We start from the raw sequence: 23,971 nt of genomic DNA on the forward strand, positions 1-23,971 counted from the left end.
CAGCACTCAAAAAATATATATTGAATGCCACAGCTGCTTAGAGTCTCCAGTACATAGGAATGGGGAATTCAAGGCTTATGCAGAATCCTAGCTACCAGGCCAAGTGGAGAGTGTGTTAGACTGAGAGGGTCAGGACACCTGGTTCCAATTCTAGGTTGTCCTGAAAGTTCCTATGTGTTTTCCCTAAAGTTCTTTCTTTCCTCCTGGCCTCAGTTTTCTAATCTTCAAAATAAGGAAACTGGAATGCAATGAGATGACAAATATATGGCATGCACATCCCATCCCTATTCCTGTCCATGGCAGACATTACTGATCAATCCCACCTATCATTCCTGCCCATGGCAGACATTGCTAATCAATCACACAGTTCTTTTGCCCCCAGCTATGGTGGAAAAAGTCCACCACCAGTCAGAGTTGGTAAGCGAGTTAAAACCTGACAGTGATGTACACCGCAGACCTACATAGCAAGGCTATGTCTGGGGGTCAGCTGTGACTCATTTTCCTTGGGGTTTTCTGCTGGGGTGTTTCAATCCTACAGTCTTGAAAGCCTAGGAAGACACTATAACACCACGGAGTTTAAGCTCCTACCCCACATTAGGAACAAACTTCAAGTCAAATGCACAGGGCAGAGTCTTTATAAAAGCAAGAAGGAGAACAACACCATGCTCATGGAGATTCACACTTTCAATGGATTTTTGGTACTTGTCCTGGCCTGGAAGGCTGGAGGTAAGTGGCATAAGCAAAGGCCTGGAGGTAGGGAAAAGAAAGGACTGTCTGGAGTTTCCTAGTGGGAATGCTAAGGACTGAGAGAGGGGATGGAATGCTCCTTCCTGAATCCCATGGATTCATAGAGCTGGTATTTCATTCATCACTTCGTCTTTGGCTGAGGTGGGAAAATACCTATGGTAGCCAAAGGGTGGATGCAGAAGATGCTACTCAATTCCACATGAAAAGAATTCTGATGGGGCAAGGCAAAGTGCTCAAATTTCGGTCCTGAGCAGCCTCCCAGAGGGGATCCATGGTGGCGGCGGAGGGGTGGGGAGGTCAGTCAGAGTCAACAACGGAAGAGCTTCCTCCCTGGCTGAGACCCCCAGCCCTGGGATGAGTTCCCTGTTAGTAGAGGTAACCAAGCAGAGTTGGGGATGTAATTCTTGCATTGCCTTGGAAGTTAGGGCAGAAGATCTCTGAGGTTTTCTGCTGGTAAGAAACTTGATGGTCAGTGGGCCAATTCCCCTCAACAACGTTTTCTGAGCACCATATATATCTGCCAGGCATGGCCAGTACGGAGATAATTGAGAACGCCGATCCCCTGCTCGGAGGCTAGCAATCTAGCAAGTGTATGTGGGGAAAGGAAGTCAGCCAAATGCTTTCCCTAGTCACACAGATTCAGGCAGATCTGGCTGAGTGCCAGCTCTGCTGGGCAACTTCAAGGAGGTCACTCCTCGAGCCTCAGTTTCTTTGTGGGCACAATGGGAACAAGAACAGCTCCAGGGGGTTCTGGAGACATGAGTCAGCGTGTGTAGAGCGCGTGCTGGCACCTGGCTCACAGTAAATGCTCATCCAGTGGGAGGGGCTGAGTGGCCAAAGATGGCTCCTGACTTCCGGCTTGAGAAGAATCTTTGAAGGGTCTACGGGCTGAGTAGGTGTGTCCCAGGAGGGTAAGCAGAAGAAAAGTCAGCTCTTCTCGGCACAGTCAGGAGCTGGTCCCAGAGCCCCGCCACCTCCCCACCTGGTATCATAGCTGCACCAGGGGCAGGACCCTGGCCCCCTTGCAGAGGCTCAGAACTGCCCCGACAGCTGCCCAACAAGCCTCCTTCTTAGTCACACCTCCTTCCTCCCCCAGGCCCACAGACAAACCCCAGGGAGCAGGGCTCTGAAGGCCTCAGGGCGCCTCTCTGTCTCCCTGGGGCCATCGCCTCCGGGTGTCATTAGGAGTGAGAACAAAGGGGAAACCCACTGAGGCTGTGGGGGCCTTCATGGCAGCCTGTGTGAGCATCGCCTGGGGATGCAAAGACACCCTCTGCTCCTGAAAAAAGAAGGTGGGTGGGTTTTCTTAATCATCTCAGCCACAGACATCCAGGATCCCAAGCCCTTGCAGACTCCCTCTCTGCTGGGGGCTTACGAAGCTGACTGTTCATCTCGTGTGGTCCTCGCCACACCTCAAGTCAGATGCTGTTATTATCTCCACTTACAGACCAGGAAACAGAGGCCCAGAGAGGCTCTAGAAGTGGCCCTGGATCAGCCAGCCAGTAGGGAGAAGACCCAAACCCAGACTTGTTGACCCCAAAGCCCTCCCTTTAATCTCCCCAATAGACTTGCACCATCTCAACCAAGAGGAGAGAGCCCCGGGCGACCAGCCTATCACCCGAGTCTCTGCTCCTCCAGGCCCACATCCCAGTGGAGGCGGTGCTTGACATCCGCGGACCTGCCTGTGTCCGCTCACAAATTCTCCCTCCACCGCTCACCCCCACCTCATGTCCTTGCCAGCCTTCACGGTCACATAGCCATCTGCTCCACACCGCCTCTCCTCTGCTCATCCGAACGGAGAGGTGACAGCCTTCAACGACACCAGATGCTCGGGAGGCTGACTAACAGAGCAGCAAGCCCAGAGTGCCCAGGAAGAGGGCAGAAGAGGTCCAGAGACTGTGTGAGTGCACGACCGTCACAATATGGCAGGCTGCCCCCCACCCATAAGCTGCGAGGTCGTCTTCCTGACCACGCAAGTCAAGGTCGTGCAGGGTGAGAAAACAGGAGGGATGGCTAACCTCACGTGAGCACGCACAGGAGACAAGACAGGCCGCCACAACACTCCCTCCCAAGTGATGCTACAGGAGGGTGGCCTCGGCTCTGGGCAAAGCCAACTGACAGAGGGACTGTCCTCACTCCTCACGCCTCTCTCAGTGACGTCCCCGGGCATCTGCTTGAGCAACAAAACCAAGAATGACAGAATGACCAGTTTAAAAATAAATCAAGACATGAATGTTGAAGTCTTTGGGGAATGAAGTGTGCCAATGTCTGCAACTTACTCTGAAATGTATCCAAAGAAATAAAATGGATGGATGGATACAAGTCTTGGGAAGGTCTGTGATGAAGCCAACACAGCAAAATGTCGATGGCAGAATCTAGGTGGCGGGTAAGATGTGAGTGTTCCCTGGGCAGGTAGAACCAACAGGATGCTGGAGAGGATGCTCCCATGCAGCAGTGGGAACTGTGGACTCACTGGGGAGATGGGTCCGTAACTGCCAAGAGGGAGGGAAACGCTTCCCAGGGACATGTCCGGGAGAAGATGTGTGTTTTGTGGCCAGTACCTCACGAGCGCATCGGTGGGGACTAAACTGAGGAAATCCTAGCTCTGCCCAGGTGACAGTCAGGGGCCAAACCCAGCATTCAGTCAGCGACCAGAAATCTCAGAGTTTTCTGGGATTCACAAGTCTCCTTGACCTCAAAGATTAAAAACACATCTGAATTCTTTAAATCCTCCAACTGCGATTTGTGGATTTATGTGAGCAGGGCTTAAACCTCACTGTCAGCCACAATTCCTTTTAGGCTGAGGTGGAACAACCTTCCAGGGTTCAAGAGAGGAGCAGGAGTGGTGACCAAGAAGGCACAAGGGCACACACCCTCCCCACCCCCACCGTCGCCCTCTGCATGGTTTCACGGATACATGTGATGCTCTCTCTGAGGCATTCACTAAGATGTCCATGTCTGTAATGTGTTTTCCTCATCTGTCTCTCTTAGAGAACCTTTACTTTCTTCCTCCCTTTGTGTCTTCTCTACTCTGTCACCTATTTTGAGGTATAAACAATTATCATGGCAGCCCCGGGCAGGAGCCTAGCGCTGAGATGATGGCATTCTACAACAGGTGTTTAGTGAGCACGTACTGGGTGCTGGGCAGCATGGTAGCCCCCGTGGGGGAGGTATGGCTGAAAGAGATGCTGTCTATGTTCTGGAAGGGTAGTCTTGGGTGGTGAGCCCGTGTAGTTTGGATTAAGCCCCCAAGGATGTTAATCACATATTTGCTTAGAATGGCATTCATGCAACCCTCTTCCCCCACTTACTCACATGGCCTTGAAAACTCTTAATGTGCTATCATCTATAACCTTGGAGACATGTGGGTGATTTATAACATAAAAATATTCACATGCTCAAAGATAAATCATCTCCAACCTCTGGGTCTGACTTTCATAGAAGGACATTTTAAAGACTAATTCCTGGGCTCTGGCACATTTTTTTTTTTTTTTTTTTTTTTTTTTTTTTTTTTTTTTGCGGTACACGGGTCTCTCACTGTTGTGGCCCCTCCCGTTGTGGAGCACGGGCTCCAGACGTGCAGGCTCAGCGGCCATGGCTCACGGGCCCAGCCGCTCCATGGCATGTGGGATCTTCCCATCCCGGGGCACGAACCCGTGTCTCCTGCATCGGCAGGCGGACTCTCAACCACTGCACCATCAGGGAAGCCCTGGCACCTTTATTAATCATACACATACAACCGCTAACAGGAACTTCCTGTCAGCATGACATAGCCCAGAATGGGTCATAAGGGGAGAAAGAAAAGTCAAGGGTCATTGATCGTAAAAAGATTGAAAACCAGTGATTTTACTTGATGCCCTCATTATGGCTGGGGGAACTCAGCACAAGGGGGGACAACGACCCTTCAAGGTCAGTGATGGAGCTGGCCCCCTGATCCTGAGCCTAGGAGTTTCCCACTGGGCAACAGTACCTCCTGCAGGCAGGAGAGGGTGGGAAGCGCATGGAGGGAGCAGCCGAGCCAAGTGGGGTGTCTCTCGGCGCTAATCAAGGAGCCGGGGCAGCTTCCACCCTCTTTGTGAAGGTCATGCAGGACTCAGTACTGGCCCTGCGGGTCTTTTCAGCTCTCGCTTGCACACGAGAAGCGAGGCAGGCAGAACATGAGATTCACACACCAGTGAGTTTTCAGCATCAAAAGTCCCAATCCCCAGCAAACTCAGATGTATCAAAGCCCTGTCACCTTGCTGCTCGCAGGCAGAGGAAAGCCTTGTTCTCCTTGCTCCCATTTGTGCTGGGTCAGAAATCATCAGAGTATGTTGCATTTGCAAAGCATGCGCCTTCCTCACTAAGGAGGTATCTCGGGAGGCAGTCAGCATCTTCCAGAAAAGAACGGCGTACACCTCTTGGCAGCCCTGTGTTCCTCAGAGCTCTGTCGTACAGGTCAGCCCCATTGGTACTCTCAGCAGTCACTTGAGGTGGAGAGGGTCGGGCTTATAAAGATAGAAGCCCAGAGAGGTTAAGTGACCTGCTCAAGGTTACAAAGCTAGTGAGTCAGGACCTTATTCCATGTCTGCTCTAACCTCTTGATTTCATAGCTGGGGAAACAGGCTCAAAGGGTGGAAAGATAATAGATGTTTCAAACTGGAGGTTCTATGTCCTCGTCCTGTTCTCCCCCAGCTGTGGCCGTGGGTAAGTCATGTCCTCTCTCTGGGACTCAGCAACTTGTCCACAAAAGAAGAAGGTGAATCTAGAAACTGACTCTCAAATTTGTTAAAACAGCAAATAAATGGGGCCCATGGGACTTTTTGTCAAAAACCTTGACAGATATGATTTTACTCCATGTGCTACAGACAAATTCACTGTCAGAAAACATAATCATGGATAGTATGAAATATGAAGTCATCACCACAAACATATGACTTTATGAACAAAACTGAACTGTTGAATTAAGCACTCAGGGCTACTTCCTTTAATATTAATTTCCTGCTTAAACATTCAGTATGTCATGTTTAAGACCAGCAGATGAAGAAAAGCAAATACCAAGGGTCCAACATATTTTTATGAGAGACACAGAAAACAAATAAGTATGAAATATAACAGATACTGAAAATTCATAAGCTGTCTGGAAAGGGAAATAGAAAATTCTTCCAGATGCCAGAAATGAGAGTCAAAGCTAAAAGATGAGGACTAGGAATAGACCCAGCAACCCATGGGGATATCCAAGTAGAGACACCTGAGGATCTAGAATTTAAATTCCTTCCCAAGGACAGAATTAAGATTTCAGGCCCTGGCAGGAATACACAAAGGAGAAAAGACAGTCTCCTGAATAACTTGTGCTTGGAAAACTGGACAGCTACACATAAAAGAATGAAATTAGTATATTCTCTAACACAATGTACAAAAAATAAACTCAAAATGGATTAAGGATCTAAATTTAAGACTGGAAACCATAAAATTCCTAGAGGAAAACATAGGTAGATCATTGCTCGACATGAATCACAGCAATATTTTTTTTGGATCTGCCTCCTAAAGTAAAGGAAATAAAAGCAAAAATAAATAAATGGGACCTAATTAAATGTAAAAGCTTTAAAGCAAAGGAAACCATCGACAAAATAAAAAGACAACCTACTGAATGGGAGAATACATTTGCAAATTATGTGACCAAGAAGGGCTTAGTATTCAACATACACAAACAGCTCATACAACTCAACATCAAAAAAACCAAACAACCCAATTAAAAAATGGGCAGAATAGACATTTTTCCAAAGAGGACATGGAGATGGTCAACATGCACATGAGAAGATGCTCAACACCACTAATCATCAGGGAAATGCAAATCAAAACCACAATGAGATATAACTTCACACCGGTTGGAACGGCTACCACCAAAAGAAACACAAATAACAAATGTTGGCGAGGATGTGGAGAAAAGAGAACCCTTGTACACTGTTGGTGGGAATGTAAATTGGTGCAGCCAGTGTGGAAAACGGTATGGAGGTTTCTCAAAAAACTAAAAATAGAACTACCATATGACCCAGCAATTCCACTCCTGAGTATATATCTGAAAAAGACAAAAACACTAATTCCAACAGATACACGCACCCCAATGTTCATACCAGCAATATTTACAATTGCCAAGATATGAAAGCAACCTGTGTCCATCAACAGATGAATGGATAAAGAGGATGTTGTTCGTTTATACAATGGAATACTACTCAGCCATAAAGAGAATGAAATAATGCCATTTGCAGCAACATGGATGGACCTAGAGATGATCATACGAAGTGAAGTAAGTCAGACAGAGAAAGACAATAATTCCATGATATCACTTATATGTGGAATCTAAAATATGATACAGAGACAAATATTGTATGATAGCACTTATATGTGGAATCTAAAAAATATAACAAACTAATGAATATAACAAAAAAGAAACAGACTAACAGATATAGAGAACCAACTAGTGGTTACCAGTGGGGAGAGGGAAGGGAGGCAATATAGGGGTAGGAGATTAAGAGGTACAAACTATCATATATAAAATAAACTACAAGGATATATTATACATCACAGGAATATAGCCAGTATTTTATAAGTGGAGTATAAACTTTAAAAATCACTATATTGTGAATCACTATATTGTACACCTGTAACTTACATAATACTGTATATCAACTATACTTCAATAAAACAAATTATTTAAAATAGAAGATTCCAGGCCCTGGGCATGACCAGAAACTGAGTGGGATTACTGCAAAAACCTAGGAGCCAGAAAGGGATTGTCTTATAGTGAATGAGGTGTCAGAAAACTCTGCCCCTCAGCCCAGGACTCGGTATGGAAATAACAGGTATGGGTATGATCACACGGTGCTCCTGCAAAGTGGGCATCCAAGTTTAAACAGACACTTTAAAACTACTGTCCTAGAATTGCATACCCAGCTAAACTCCCATTCCAGGGTGACAGTGAAATAAATACCTTTTCAGTTATGAACTAAGAGAGCTCAGTTCCCAAAGGCCTTTGCTGAAAGAACTACTAAAGGATGTACTCCAACAAGAAGTTTAATCTATTAGAAAAGAGTAAAAATAACAGGAAGCAAAGAAATCAGTAAACACATTGTAAAATCCAAATAAGTATCAACTCTATACAGTAATAAAGCAGAATTTAAAAAGGGGTGGAAAACAATAACAAGGATGGGGAGAGTGTGGAAGCTGGAGGGAAATTTGTGTCCTATGGTATTTCTTGCTCAGAAAGAGGAAAAGGCTAGTTAAGAGCCACTCTGACTAACTGGGCACCCGCATCTTCTGTCTTCCCACTGCTCTGCGGGGGAGACCCTTTCCTCCCGTCCTGGGGCCACTGCAAATGTAGCTAGCACAGCCTCCTCGGCATGTCACTGGGTGGAACTCCACTGCAGTCCACTCTGCCCAAGACAGCTGTGGCCACAGTTCTGGTCCTGATTCTTCAATGTGCATTCTTTGAACGCTTCTGGAAATAACCAGGCCCCTAAGGGGTAGAGGAAAGAAACCCACAATGCCAACAGCATGCCTTCAGAGAGCCAGGGCTCACTTGGCACCCGATGCAATTGGAGTTTGAGTTTCCACAGACTCTTCTGCTTCTTGAGGCTTTATCCCCCTAGAGCACAAAAGTACAACAGAATGGTCTGCAATGATAGAAACATTCTATATCTGCTCTGTCTGATATGGGAGGAACCAGCCACATGTGGCTATTGAGCATCTGAAATCTGACTCTTGAACCTGAGGAATGGAATATTGACTTTAATTTCAATGACTTTAAATTTAAATGGTTAGGGCTTCCCTGGTGGTGCAGTGGCTGAGAGTCCGCCTGCCGATGCAGGGGACACGGGTTTGTGCCCCGGTCCAGGAGGATCTCACATGCCACAGAGCAGCTGGGCCCGTGAGCCGTGGTCGCTGAGCCTGAGCGTCCGGAGCCTGTGCTCCGCAACGGGAGAGGCCACAACAGTGAGAGGCCCGCGTACCACAAAAAAAAAAAAAAAAAAAATTTAAATGGTTAGATATGGCTTGTGGCTCCTGTGATGGACAGTGTAGTTTTAGAGGGTGGGCGATCCCTGAAGGGATCCATTCCATTCTCAAATGATCCTGAGAGAGATGGGTACAGGAATTCCCAGAGTGATCTCTCCCACCCTCTGCCCTGGAACATGAGCGAGAGCAGGTAGGTGGCCCCAACACCCAGGAAAACCTTGCTCACCTTACTTGGCCCCAGGACCTCTTCCTCCCCGACCACAGCCTTCACTGATGTGTCTGATACGTCTCAGCCAGACCTGAATGCTCTTAGATCAGTGGTCCTCAAACTCCCACATTGTAAAACCAGTGAAGATGCTGCTGAGATGCAGACTCTGATGGGGCAGGTTGGGGATGGGGCCTGAGAATCGGCATTTCTAAAAACCTCCCAAATAAGGCTGATGCTACTGCTGGTCTGGGGACCACACTTGGAGTCATAAGGTTTCAGATTTCTTGAAACATCAGTTAGCTCTGCCTACATGTACGATGACAGCTAGCATAATAGCTTACATTAACATCTGTACCTGTTCTCTAAAGGCGTTTAAAAGCATATTCTGTGAGAACAAGATGGGTTAACAAGTTCATACTAGGCAGCACCACAAAAATGCCTGAAGTTTTGGTCAAGAAAATAAAATTAAAGGCACGTTCATCTCTTAAAGAAAATAACAGCTAACATTTACTGAGCATTTACTAAGTGCTGGACACAATGCTATCCACACAATGAATGAGCATTGTCTCATTTAATCCTCACAACAACCCTTTTTACAGATGAGGAAATCAAGGCACAGAGAGGCTAAGTAATGTGGCTGCAGTTACACAGTTAGTAAGCCGATGAGCCATGAAATCCAATTAGTCTGATGGGACCCCACACTGTACCTGCAGCTCTGGTTGAAAGCCAAGAACAGGGATCTCTGTTGGGGGTGAATGGACTCTTTTTAAGAAAAAGATGCTAACGAAATACCTGCCCACAGATATTCATAGCAGCTTTATTCACAATGATCAAACTTGGAAGTACCCAAGATGTCCATCAATAGGTGAAAGGATAAACAAATTGTGCTTCAACCAGACAACAGAATATTATTCAGGGATAAAAAGAAAAGAGCTATCACGACACAAAAAGACATGCAGGAACCTTAAATGCATATTATTAAGTGAAAGAAGCCAATCTGAAAAGGTTACATAATGTATGGCATTCTGGAAAAGGCAAAACTATGGAGACAGTAAAGATCAGTGGTTGGCAGGGGTTTGGTGAGGAAGGAGGAGGGATGCCTAGTGGAGCAATTTTAAGGCAGTGAAACTGTCCTTCCTGTATGACACCATAATGCTGGATACATGACATGATGCATTTGTCAAAACCCATAGCCTGCACCACACAGAGAGTGTGCCCTAATGTAAACAATGGACTTATTTAGTAAATACTGCAATAATAATGTATCAATACTGCCTCATCTTTTTTTTTTTTTTTTTTTTGTGGTACACGGGCCTCTCACTGTTGTGGCCTCTCCCGTTGTGGAGCACAGGCTCCGGACACGCAGGCTCAGCGGCCATGGCTCACAGGCCCAGCCACTCCACGGCATGTGGGATCTTCCCAGACTGGGGCACGAACCCGTGTCCCCTGCATCGGCAGGCGGACTCTCAGCCACTGCACCACCAGGGAAGCCCACTGCCTCATCAATTTTAACAAATGTACCACAGAAATATAGGATGTTAATAATAGGGAAAAGTGGGACCAGGGGAGAGGAGATATATGGGAACTCTATATTTTCTGCTTAATTTTTCTGTAAAGCTAAACCTGCTTTAAAAACGTTTATTAATTGAAAAAGAACATGCTTAATATACAATATTTTATGTCTAACTTTGGGGAGGGGTGGCCAAAGACCCTCCCCCAATGAAAAAACTCCTGTCCTAGGATATATCACTCATCCACTCCTCCACCCAACTCCCACAGAGCCCAGCAAATGTCTGGCAAGAGTGGATACTTTGTATATTTCTGTTGATTCATTTTCAAAGCAAAGACCAGGCGCAATACCTGGCATACAGTATGTGTTCAGTGATACTTGCCGGATGAATAAACATAAGACTGGAATTCTAAAACATTGGCCTAAGAACCCCTGGAGATGGGCTTGCAGCTGCTCCTCTCCTGTGCTGTAGAGCTGGAGTCCTCACTCTCTGTGGCTCTCACCAGCCCCATCTGTGGCCACTCCCGGTGACATCTCAAGGGTAAAACCAGTGCCTGATTCATCCCTCATACTTCCACCCCATGGGCAGGACTTGCACACAGTAGGTGCATCCTGAATGTCTGCTGACATCGGTCTCTTTTCTCTGTAGAGCCTCTCGGGCTTCTGCAAGTAGCTAGACAAACTCACACAATGGCATTAACTCCAGCCACACCTGCCCATACACCTGTGACATCACAGCTGGAGCGCTGCTTCTCATATCTCCTATGACATGGCAAAGCTTCCCCTCTCCCCCAGATCAAGGTCATCTGGTACGTATCTCTGCTTCTTCCCTCTTCACCTCCAAACATACTCAATTTTCTCGCTCTTTCTACGCACCTGGAGAAGTTCCCCTGTGCTGTTTCATCTAACCTTACCATATCTACGAGGGGGCAGGAGGTGAGTAAAAGATGGGACCTTGCCTGCTAGAGGCTTACAAGAGAGGAAACTGAGTCTCAGAGAGAGTGAGTCACCTGCTCAAGGTCACACAGTGGGTGAGGGAGAGGCAGGCACTCAAATGCAGCTCCGTTCGACTCTAAAGCTCTCTGATGGCAAGCTCTGCTGAGCCTCTCTTGTCTGCATAATCTTCTGACATTACAGCTTTGTTCATGCCAGTCAACCTCTGGCCCCGAAATGCTCAACAGCTCCCTACCGACCACTGGATGAAATCTTCAGCTCTCCGGCCTTGACATAGGATGCTCTCAAATGGAGGGGTCTCAGTCTAATGTCTCAACCTCATTTCCTGTGATTCCCTGTCACAAAACCTATCCTGTAGCCACCCTGAACTTCTTACCATTTCCTTCGTATATGTAGACTTTCTGGTCTTTGCTTATCTCCAGATAGCCTTCCCTTCCCCATCCTTCAAGGATGAAATGAAAGGCTCCCTGTTTCATAAAATCTTCTCTGGGACATGTAATTGGAAATAATTTGGCTCTCCTCTGTTAGCAGTCCTTCATCTAAACCACCATATGACATCCACCCACCCACTCACCCATCCACCCACCTCCTCATCCAGTATTGACTGGGAGCCTAACATATGCTAGGCTCTGTGCCAGGTGCCAGGGAGTCCATATTCTAATTGAGGGAGGCGAACAGAGAGGCTTCAACAAATGAACACGTGATTGCTTCAGAGAGCCATCAGCCCCATGAATAAAATAAAACAGGGGCTTGGTTAAAGTCACGGGGTTTAGTGGGGATGTTTGAGCTCAGCTGATCAGAGATGACTTTGAAGCGGAGACCTGTAGGGTGAGAAGGAGCTGGACCTGGGAATATCTGATGGGGCAGTGGCCCAGACAGACAGGGTCTGTGGTAGAAAGGCGCCTGGGATGCCCAGGACCATGTGGGACATGGGACCAGGCCACGGAGGGCTCCTCAGCCTTGGCCATGGTGAGTAGTCTGGATTTTTAATCCTACTGCAAGGGGAAGCTGCTAGGGCTTGTAAGCAGGAGAGTCAGACTTCTGCTTCTGGTCCTGAGTGACTGGTAAGGAATGGCCCTCCTGCCATAAGCAACTATCAGAGCAGACAAAAATATAACCATTTTCAGGCAGTAGATAACATGCAGGGCAAGACTGCTACCCCTGAGAGATGGGGAGATCCAAGAGGGGTGTGCTGAGCCCTCTGCCTGGGGACAAGAACTACAGCCAAGCAGAACACACAGTCCCGTCAAGCTGAACAGGCAGGGCCAGAGAGTAGGGCAGCTGAAATAGCTGGAATCTGCAGTGCGGGGCACAGGAAAGGGGGAACTGTGCAGAGCGGATGCCCCAGATGTCCCTGTGGAGGTTCCCACGAGGCTGTGGCTGATGTAAACATCCAGGGTGAGACCACCAAGACTTCCCAGATAGCACCACTTGGGGTTGAAAATGCAACAGAGACACTAGAGGCCAGACGCTGCCAGGGAAAGAGCAGCGCCAGGGGATCGGGGCTCCCTCCCTGCCCGAGTAGACAGATCTGGTCAACACCAAGTATTCACCCTTGCTACCTGGCTGAGACACAGGAAGACCTTCCATTAGGGGAAAGAACCATGTCCTAAAGCAGGGTTTCTACACTGTGGCACTATGGACATTTGGGACCCATAATTCTTTGTTGCAGGGGCTGTCCTGTGCATTGTAGAATGTTTAACAGCCTCCCTGGCCTCTACTCACTAGATGCCAGTAACCCTCCAAGTTGTTAACAATCAATACTGTTTGCAGACATTTCCAAGTGTCTCCTGGGAGGCACAATTTCCCTGGTTGAGAACCATCACTCTAGAGTAATCACTACTCTAGCTCCATCCTAATAAAGCCTAAAGCCAAGCCCTGGCAAGATCTACAGGGGAGACAGAGTTCAGAATCCCATTAAGTCCTACCCAGTCCTATTAAATTAGAGGAGCTTGGGAAACAGCTTGGGATTTCCACAGATCCACACTAAAAAACAAAGTTGAACCTATATACGTTTAAGGTCATCAGCCAGTAACTGAACGACTTATTAAAATAAAAAAAACAACACTCGGCAGAGGAAGATAACAAAATCCAGAGTGTGTACAACATACTATTCACAATATTCAGTCAAAAACTACCAGACATGCAAAAAAAAAAAACAAAAAACCAGAAAAACATGACCTAAATCCTAAAAAATGTCAGATTTAGCAAAGACTGTAAAGTAGTTATTATAGATATATTCAAAGCATTAAAGGAAAATATATTTGAAGAACAACATCAGGAAGTTGCATGATCCAGGATTCCTTTTTCAGAGCTCCCTGGGTCTGCTGTGTGAGGAAGAGAGTGAGTAAGTGAGTAAGAGGCCCACCTTGGAGGACGGGGCCCATCTTGGAGGCTATTCTATTAGCCCAGAGGAGGCTGGCTTGTGCCTCAGTAGTTTAGGCTCCATTTAAATTAGCGTGTTCAACCCTGGTGGATACTCTCAAAGTGGGGGACTGCCAACTTAGAGCAGATGAGTGGAGAAAGAATAAGCAAGTGAAAGAATAAATGAATATCTCAACATGGGGTCCCAGGTTGAGTAGAAAGCTGTCCCAGAGTAGAGGTGAGGGGCTTCCATGTCACAGGAGGGGCCAATCAGTGGCTGACCAGGTTACTACAGAGGGGATTCCTGCAGTGGGCACCTCGGGTGGGAATCTCACCCAATGCTGAGATTCTAGGATTCCTGCAAAATAGTCACATAGGTCTGGGATGCTCAAAGACCCCAGAACCAGGACTGTCAGCCCAGTGCTGGGCAGAGAGAGAGTGAGCCCAGAAAAATCAGATATGACAGAACGTTTCAGCGTTGAATCCTTTACCCGGCCGAGTCAGACTCACCTGGGTTCAAGTCCTAGCTGTGTAAGCAAGACGCTAGTGCTTTAACCTCTTGGAGCCCTGACTCCTCATCTGAAAACCTTTAGGTCATGGGTTTTAAGATTCTCAGGTCCTATAAGATAGGACTTTTCTCTCGGTCACAGACTCTAAGGACTTATTGGTCATCAGAATTTAAGGTACTTATATATAGCACTTAGCTCCTGAGTCTGGAACAGAATAATTTTCAACACCTGACTATTTGCTGATTGAGTGAATTGGATAAATTAAATGACAAGTTCATAAAGCACAGTAACTGACATAGAGTCAGCCATCAAGAAATGATAAGCAGGGCTTTCCCCGTGGCGCAGTGGTTGAGAGTCCGCCTGCCGACGCAGGGGACACAGGTTTGTGTCCTGGTCCGGGAAGATCCCACATGCCGCAGAGCGGCTGGGCCCGTGAGCCATGGCTGCTGAGCCTGTGCATCTGGAGCCTGTGCTCTGCAGCGGCAGAGGCCACAACAGTGAGAGGCCCGCGTACCACAAAAAAAAAAAAAAAAAAAAAGAAATGATAAGTAGTAACCAGTATCACTACTCTTATGGATACCTGAGCAGCTCTTCAACCATCAAGACTGCAGGTTAATAAGGTGACGCTAAAACTGCTGAAAACTAAAAAGCACAAACCTTCACCTTGAGTAAACCTGTGGTTGGAAGAATTTAGTAGGCGCCCAGCAATGTACAGAATCTCACTGGCGTGTACAGGAATTCTGATTCTAATAGCAGGCAATTCTGAAGGAATTCCAAGCAGTAAAGAAAGAAACATTCACTGTCTTTAAGTGTACATGATGTCAGATCAATAACGCATCTCTCATTCCAGAGGAGTTTACCAAATGACTGGAAGGAGCACACTGTGTCAGGAGAATTCCGACCACTGCACAGCCCTTCATCACTGACTTTATTGTTATTGTGTGCCTTTCCTAAGAGGCTGTCATCTCCTTGAAGATAAGAACAACGTGTGATCTGATTCTGCACCCCCCCTGCTTGGTACTGAGAGGAAAACAAACCAGCATGGTGGAGCAGTGACCCTAATCCAGAATCAAACGTACCGAAAGGAGACCTTGGGGGATTTTCAGTCCCATGGCGTGAGGTTTGCAACCCCCATGTCAGTGAGGTTTGTAATCTTTTCCAAAACACATCCAATGTCTCTGAGTCGACATCAATTTTGTAAATATTGGTTTGAACGTCCAACAGCCAAGAGGCCCATTTTCCCTTGGGTCCCTGCCTGGAATCAGAGTACACTGCCAACAGGTGGAAGCAATTCCATGGTCCCATCCCTGAGGTTCATCAGGTAGGGTTTTCTTTTATTTATTTATTCATTTATTTATTTTTCACATCTTTATTGGAGTATAACGGCTTTACAATGGTGTGTTAGTTTCTGCTTTATAACATAGTGTATCAGCTATACATTTACATATGTCCCCATATCTCCTCCCTCTTGCATCTCCCTCCCTCCCACCCTCCCTATCCCACCCCTCTAGGTGGTCACAAAGCACCAAGCTGATCTCCCTGTGCTATGCGGCTGCTTCCCACTAGCTATCTATTTTACATTTGGGAGTGTATATATGTCCATGCTACTCTCTCACTTTGTCCCAGCTGGGTAAGCAGGTAGGGTTTTAACCCAGGGTCTTGTTTTCCCTGATGTGTCCTCCTTTGGGGTGGGGAGGGGGATAGATTTGGTGTTCTATGGGCTCTCACTGTTTGGGCATCCTTGGACCCCATCCCCAGGATCTGACACCTTAGCTACAGGCTCCAGTTCCCTCCAGAGAGGAGGCTGACTTGGGGAACTTGTACACGCCCTGGGAAAGCAGACCCCACGACGTGGATCTGTGACAGGTTTTTCTATTCTTGCCCTGAAAACACACACTTGAAACACAATGAAGAGCGAGAGTGGCAGGAATCTGGGGCAGGGAAAATGTGATTTCCTGCAAGAGCCCCTCGGCTCCCCAAATACTGAAAAGGCAGAAAATAAAAATTTGAGGGAAAAAAAAATGGAGTGGAAGCACTTCACACTTCAGAGAGAACACAGGGCTGACAGAGAAGACAAATAGATGTTTAGAAAGTTATAACAGACCACGGAATGCAAATTGCCAGGGGACAAAGGCGGCGAGTTGCTGTGTAGCTTCAAGGGCTTGACGAGAAACTTAATTTACTGAAGCCATGATAAAAGCTCTCGGTTCTGAGTTCAAGGCCTCCGCTTTGGGCTGTGAGGCCTAGGCTTGCCCTGGCCAGTGCCAGTGGCGTGGACACAGAATGAGGAACACTGTCGACTTCCCGGCGCCCTCCTATGTGCCGGGCACCCAAACTGAAAACTAGAAGTGTGTTTGCATTCCCAGGCGCGCTGGCTTCACGGCTACTCTGTGCAGTAGATAGTCATACCTGGACGGACAGGTGAGCGCCTTGAGCCCAGAGAAGTAAAGGGATGGGCTGAAGGCCGTCCAGCAGCTCAAGGGCAGCAGTGTCTCAAATGTCTTTCCCTCGACACCAGATTCCACTGCGCTGAAAACCCCTCTCTGGGGAGCAGACCCCCAACCACAATGTGTGCTACGTTACCGTAATGCAAAGTCACAGGCTCTGGTGGGAATCGTCCTTCCTCCACTCATTCAGAAACTATTTATCGAGTGTGTACTGTGGGGCAGGCACAGTTCTGGGGGCTGGAGTTCTACAGCGAACGAAAGAGATCAGTCACCTGCGCTCGCTCATGGAGCCTACACTGTAGCGTGTGGAGGACAGTGACACACGATGAACGACGTCTGAATGTTGGCAAGTGTCAGGGAGAAACCAAAGCCGGGAAGGTGGGCAGAATGCGTGGAGGGTGGAAGGGGGCTGCGGTTTTAAACCAGGTGGTCGGGAAGCCCTCACGGACACTACAGCCTTTTAGACCTGGAAACAACTGCCATGGCTCTCTCGACCCCGCGTTTTTCTGTGAGGAAGGTGTTCTCCCAGCTCCCAGGCTCCCACAACTTAGCTCTTTACCTACTTTTGCTTTCTGGGGTTCTCTCTCCTGCTTCACTAGCTGGGAGACAGGAAGAGGCGGCTGTTGTGAACACTCCCCGAGCCGGACCGACAATCAGTTTTGATGGAGAATCCCTGCCACACAAGCCCAGAGGGGCCAGGAGGGTCCCTCAAAGGGAATTTTCCCTTGTCCAAGGCCCCGCGGAGCTGGGGTCCAGAGCTTTGCACCAGTGAGGCTCCCTGTGTCCCTCTGTAAATATAAATGACACAGCAGATAGGCGTGTCTGAGCCCCTTGTAAGCAGGAGGGTAGGGGAGCTGGGCCCGGGCCTGGAATTAATGGAGGTGCTGGATCCTGGGGAGGCTCCAGGGCTGCGTCTAAGCTCCTCATCATTCTGGTCCGGATGCCAGGAGAAGAGCGTCCTATGGGGCGGGAAGGCACCCTGGGGACCGTCTTTCTCCTGTGGGTCACTGCCTCCCCTCCCCCTGATGACCTGCATGGGCACCACCCCCCCACCCCAGGCCCAAGACTTCAGGGAACCCCCAACATGTCTGCAGAGAAGTGAAGCTCTGATGGTAATGTGCAGCCCCTCAGTTATCACTGGAGCCCCAGGACAGGGCCGGTGCCTCAGGCTGCAGGAGAGACCAGGAGACTTGGGGGTTCTAACGCGTGCAGCCTCAGCCATCAGCACCCCCCGCCCCTGAGGCCCCCACCAAGTAAGCCTCTGGAAGGCATGAGAGGGAAAGGCATGGCAAGAGGGGAGCCGCTTCCCATCCCCTTGGATGTATGTACAAAAGGCTGAATCGTGCACTGGCTTTGGCACAAGGACGGTTATCAGTAACAAGCTGCCACATTCTTCTCAACTGACTGGAAGGAAGCTGCGATCTCACCCAGTCCCTCTTCCCTCTTCTTACAGGGACAGGAACTCAGGCGAGGAGGGGTGACTCTGCCCTCTTACGCCAGACTGTGGGTCCCCCTGCGGGGAAGGGGGGGTCTTACTCATTCTACACACTGATGTCTGGCACATAGGTTCACGCAACGAGCATCTGGAATAACGGAAGGTGCGGCTTTGCCAAGCTCTGGTGACAGATGAGTGGTACACAGGACCATCGGGATGCCTGTCCTCGTGTGGTCTGCAGATCAGGAAGGACCCCCCAACCAAGTGCTCGCTTCACCCCCTGCTGACCCCTCAGTGCACCTGAGATCACGGACCACCCCCTACTCCCCAGGGACCGGATGGAGCAGCCCAGGGGACCAATGACCTCCCTGTGGCTCACCTGTCCCCATCACCTCTCCTTCCCAGCTCTCCACCCAGGTGGCTCCAGAATCAACCCTTGAGTCTCTCACAGCCTGAACACTGCAACTTCTAGATCATCCCCACGAAACAAGCGTGTTCACACTCCGAGAGCAGCCAAACAACTAGACCGAGTGACACTTTCCAGGAACTTTCCTTCTCGGTGCAATTTGAAGTACAAATGGGAAACTAAGTTAAGATGATTATTCAGGAAAAAAAAATCTGGACTTGCTAAAAGGAGAACACTACCAAGAGACACAAGACCCAGGCTTTTACTGACCTCCTGATAAAATATTTCCAGCCAGCCGCTCTCCGACCCGCTTTCTCTAACTGTGAGAGCTGGCCTCTTGTGTTGAGCGGGAGCATGTGGCCACCTCAAGTCCTAACGCTACCCAGATGTCCCTCCAGCCCTGGCTGTGGCCCAAACTTCAGCCAACAACCTTTCACTTGCACTATTTTTGCCATGTCCATGTTTGTTCTAATATTTATTTAATACTGCCTTACTAACACAACACTGCAAAGCAATTATGCTCCAATAAAGATGTTAAAAAAAAGAATGTTATGACAAGATAATAAACATAATTTGCAAAATAAAAAAATTAACCTTGTTTATTTTATCATGCATATATACACACACACACAAATATATATATATATATATATATATATATATATATATATATATATTTTACCACTCATTATTTGATGGATATTTATTTCCAATGTTTCCTATGATGAACTATTTCTTTTTTTTTTTTTTTTTTTTTTTAAGCAAACCTCTATGTGCATGCCTCCTTATGTACACATAAGGGATGTTCTGGGTGGCAGCCTATGCTCACTTCTGGTTTTCAAAGTTCTTGCCAAATTACCCTTCAGAGTATGTGTGTGAGGTTGTGGGGAGGGGTGTCACATATATACATGTGAGTGTGTACACTGTCGGGCCTCTGTATTCATGGGTTCCACATCCTCGGATTCAACCAATTGCAGATGGAAAATATTAATGGTCTGTGGTTGGTTCAATCTGCAGATGCAGAACCTGTGGATATGGAGGGCCAACAGTAAGGGACTTGAGGATTTGTGGATTTTAGTATCTTCCGAAGACTGGTTCCAGGACTTCACACAGAAACCAAAATCTGCAGATGCTCAAGTCCCGTAGTCGGCCCTCTGTGTCTGGGGCTCTGCATCCGGAGATTCAACCAACCACACATCGTACTGTAGCATTTACTGAAAAAAGAAAAAAATCCATGTATAAGTGGACCCACACAGTTCAAACCTGTGTTGTTCAAGGGTCAACTCTGTGTGTGTGTGTGTGTATTTTGATTTGGTTGATATCCCAGATTTTTTTCTAATGCACATTAAAATAAGTACATAACTATAAAAGGAAAAGAATATTCCTCCACGGCTGGGCCATCATCCTAGACCTTCATGGTCATCTGATGGGGCAGGCAAGTACAGCCTGGGATCCTCATTCTAGAAAAGAGGGGACTCACCCCAGAGAGGTGAATAACCTTGCTTGAGGCCACATCTCCAATAACGGGAGAGTAGGAATCAAAACCAGTGGCCTCTGCTTCTTCATGGTCTGGAATATGTACAAATGGGAACAGTTGTTACTGGGTAGTGTGGATCTGTTTTCTTCTTAAGACAACTGCCTTCATTTAGGAGTTGTCCTTCCCAGAACCCAGGAACCCTGGGCTCTAAGTCTTCACTGGGTTGCTAAGTGGCTGTGTGGCCACAGGCAAGTGGCTCAGCCTCTCTGACCTGGATCTCTCTATCTGTCGAGTAGACATTCCAGCTGGGGCATTTTGATTCTACTGACCTGCTCAGATGCTGCCCTCCCTCTCCACAAGGAGACAAGCTTTGCGTGATACACCAGCCTCCAAAGTTTGAGGAGCCATCAAAACCCTTATGCAGACTCATCATGACTGTACACTCCACTGCCTGCCTTTCAGCCCCCAGAGCACATCAAGAGCAGGTTCAGGGCTGCTCCCACCTCCCTTTTCAGACATGCTGAGCCGTTCCTGCAACACACCCCAGCTTCCAAAAAACACTAGCTACCTGGAGTTTTGTTTTCCTTACCCTTTGGGGTCACTATCCATATCTCTGTCCAGACAATCAGCTATGACTATTGCTTTTTGGTGGAGACACACACAAACATATCCATTTTCTGGCCATTACTGAGAGAGAAACAAAAAACATTACAGCTCACAGATCTGGTGAGCTGGAGGTTTTTAGACTTCTTGCTAAAGCAACAAAATCTTTCTTTAAAAACCACAATAGCTCTGGCTCTTATATTCATTCAGCAAACATTTACTGAGCTATTATGTACCAGGCACTGAGCTATCCAGGGCCTAGGGACACAGTGGTGGGCAAGGCAGATAAAGACCCAGCTTCCAAGGTGCCTTCTTAGAGAGGCCCTTCCTGGCCACCTGTTGGGAATCACAGCCCTTTTCCCCAGCACTCCTTCCCCACGTCCACACTTTGTCTCCATGGTTCTTGCCACCCTCTAATGGATGGCATCTTTTACTTGATTTTGTTTACTGCCTTCTTCCCCAGCCAGCATATAAATTCCACGGGGTGGGGATCACTCTTTTGTCCACTGTCTAATTCCATATGCCTAATACCTATAATAATCTCTGACACAAGAGTAGGCACTCAGTAAATATCTGTTGCAAATAAATGGAAAATAAATAAATCATACAGGCCATACATATATGACCTATATATGTGATTATTTCACCACAAACATAAGTGCTTTGGAAAGTCAGTCCAGGGGTGCATGGTTGGCAGTTGGGACAGACTTGCCTGACCAAATAATGTTTAAACTGAATCCTAAAGGGTGACTGCGTGTTGTTCAGGCAAGGTGGGGAAGGAGGGTCTTGGGGAGAAAGAGTGTTCCCAGTGGAGAAACAGCATGTGTGAAGGTCCTGGGGCAGAAAGGAGCCCCAAATCTAGAATTCTAAGGTCTGGAATGATAGAGGAGGAGAGTGATGGGGGATGCAGCAAGGAGGCAGCTCACGGAGGACCTTAGAGGCCCCTCCACTTGGATCTTATTCCAAAGACCACAGGGAACCCCAGAATGGATTTAAACAAAGAGGTGCCCATCAGATTTATATTTCAAAAAGATCACTCTGCTGCTGGGTGGGAAGTAGCCTAGAAGGGTTAAGAGCCACTTCTGGAAGACCAGTTAGGAGGCTTCTGTAGTTGTCAAATGGGAGATGGCGGTGGCCTGAATGAGGCTGGTGGCAGTAGAGGCAGAGGACAACAAGGATGGAGTGGGGGGGATCAGGTGGGGGTCAGAGCCCATCAACCTTCCCCTCACAGGTGTCTGAAGGTTCTTCAACTCAGGGGTCAGCAGACTTTCTCCAGAAGAGGCCAAACAGTAAATATTTAATGTTTTGCAGGTGTGCAGGAAAGCGTTACCATAGCAGGCCTGATGCTGCTCTCCAGGAGGCATGGCTTGCCCTGGTGTCTGGGAACTCTGCTACGACATTCCCTATGATGCCAAGTGATGCGGTTGTCCACATGCCTGGGGCACTCAATTCTGCTGGACCAGCCTGCCTGGACTGTCCATACAAGCAATGCAATTTACAGTGAATGCCTGCTTTCCTGATGGGGGTGTGGAATCCAGAGAACTGTGATCGATCATGCACTTAATAAAATGCCCCCATTAAAAACCCGGACTCCAAGTCCAGAGCAGTCTCCTCTGGGCAGAAGTGCTGCCCACGTGCTGCCGCATTTCGATACTGGAAGAAGGAGGACATTCTGTGCAGCCTCTCCCGGCAGCAAGGGGAGAGACTGCTCTACGCCTGGTGTGGATTCCTCCAGACTCTGCCTGATGTGTCTTTTTCTGCCACTGATGATGGAAATAAACCAAATCCAAGAGAATAACTTCTTCTACGTCTCGCAAGCCCTTCTAATAAATAACTGAATGTGGGGTGGTGATGGGGGGAAGTCTTGGAACCCTTGATACAGGGGGTCATATGGTTTCTGCCTCAACCACCCAGTTCTGCCTTTGAAGAGCCACAGACAATATGTTAAAAAAAATAATAATACCATGGCCATGTTCCAATAAGACCTTATTTATAAAAATGGGCAGAGGGCTGAATCTGGCGTGCAGGTCATAGTTTGCCGACTCATGCTCATGGAAAACTCAGGGCTCTCCAAATCTACTTTGAAAACCATTGACTGAATTCACCCTTTCATGTCATCAGCGGGGAATTGAGGCCCAGAAGGAGAAAGAGAGAAGGAACTTGTCGAAGGTCACTCAGGACCAGTGGCAGAACCAGAGGAAGAATCCATGTCCTGACTCCCAGCCCTGTGTGCTTTCCACCACTCCAAGCAGCCGCTCCATAGAACAGCCTCACCGATACGTGCTGGCCTGGGACCCAGAGGCCTAAAGGAAAGATCCAGTAGGAAACTGGGATGATCAGGGCAGGTGGTCTGAATGGTGAACCGCCTGGCCTCACTTCTATTCTGCGTGTGGAGGTGGGTGTGTCTGAGTGTGCACACGTGTCTATCTATGTGTAGGGCTCCAACGTTGTAGGTATCAGTTGGGTTTTTGCAAACTTTTCTGATCATCAGAATGGCCTCTGAACCTTCTTAATGACACAGATGCCCAGGTGCCATCTCAGCCCCCTGAGAAAATGCATTTCAGCATGTGCCAAGGTGTTCTGAGGATCAGCCAGGTTTGGAAACTCTGGGAGATGCTCAGGACTGGCCAGCCCTGAGGACCAGGAGAAGGAAGCCGGTGGGCAGAGGAGAGAACAGGACAGCCATCCTGGATCAAGGCAGAATTTGTGGACCTAACAAAAATGCACAGACCAGTGATTTTGGAAATCTGTTTTCCAAAACTGCTTCTTCAACTGAGCCTTTGGCATTAGACATTGGAGTTAGTGAAGCCAGCCATCAGGAGCTAATTTCCTTCTTCCTGGGATTCTGCTTGCAGCTCAGGCTGCTGCTGTTGGGGCCTGAGCCTCGGGGCCCTCACGGCAGGGCAAACTGAGACAGAAATGAGCACACGGGCCCAGCCGCCATCCACCTGAACCCACCGTAATGAGCTACAGCTGAGCTGCGCGAACCAGCACTCCTCACACCCCCATTCTCCTAATAGGGGGTGGCCGCAAGCCAGAGACAGAAGACCTGACATCTCTTGCAAGCCTCGTGATCAGCTGAATGCAGATCCCACACTCTACTGCACGATCTGTGTTTGTTTTCAAAGAAAAACGAGCGCCTCTTCACCCACTGAGATATCTGTTGAGTATGTTATTTCACACATTGGAATTGCCAGGGGGCCTTTAAAAGACACTGAGACCTGAGACCCACCCCCAGAGAGTTTGTTTTCAATGGTATGGGTTGCGCTCTGGGTGGGAATCAGGATTTTCAAAAGCTCCCCAGGAGTTTCTAACAAGT

The 23,971-nt window shown here is 47.9% G+C and overlaps 1 protein-coding gene across 1 annotated transcript in view; it reads right to left on the reverse strand.

The window, feature by feature from the left end:
* SLC6A11 (solute carrier family 6 member 11) overlaps nucleotides 1–23,971 on the reverse strand; it is a 122,810-nt gene that overhangs the window by 42,899 nt on the left and 55,940 nt on the right. The window lies entirely within an intron of this gene.

This window comes from Mesoplodon mirus (assembly GCF_964341445.2).
Source record: "Mesoplodon mirus genome assembly, chromosome: 12".
In the NCBI taxonomy this organism is placed as follows: domain Eukaryota; kingdom Metazoa; phylum Chordata; class Mammalia; order Artiodactyla; family Ziphiidae; genus Mesoplodon; species Mesoplodon mirus.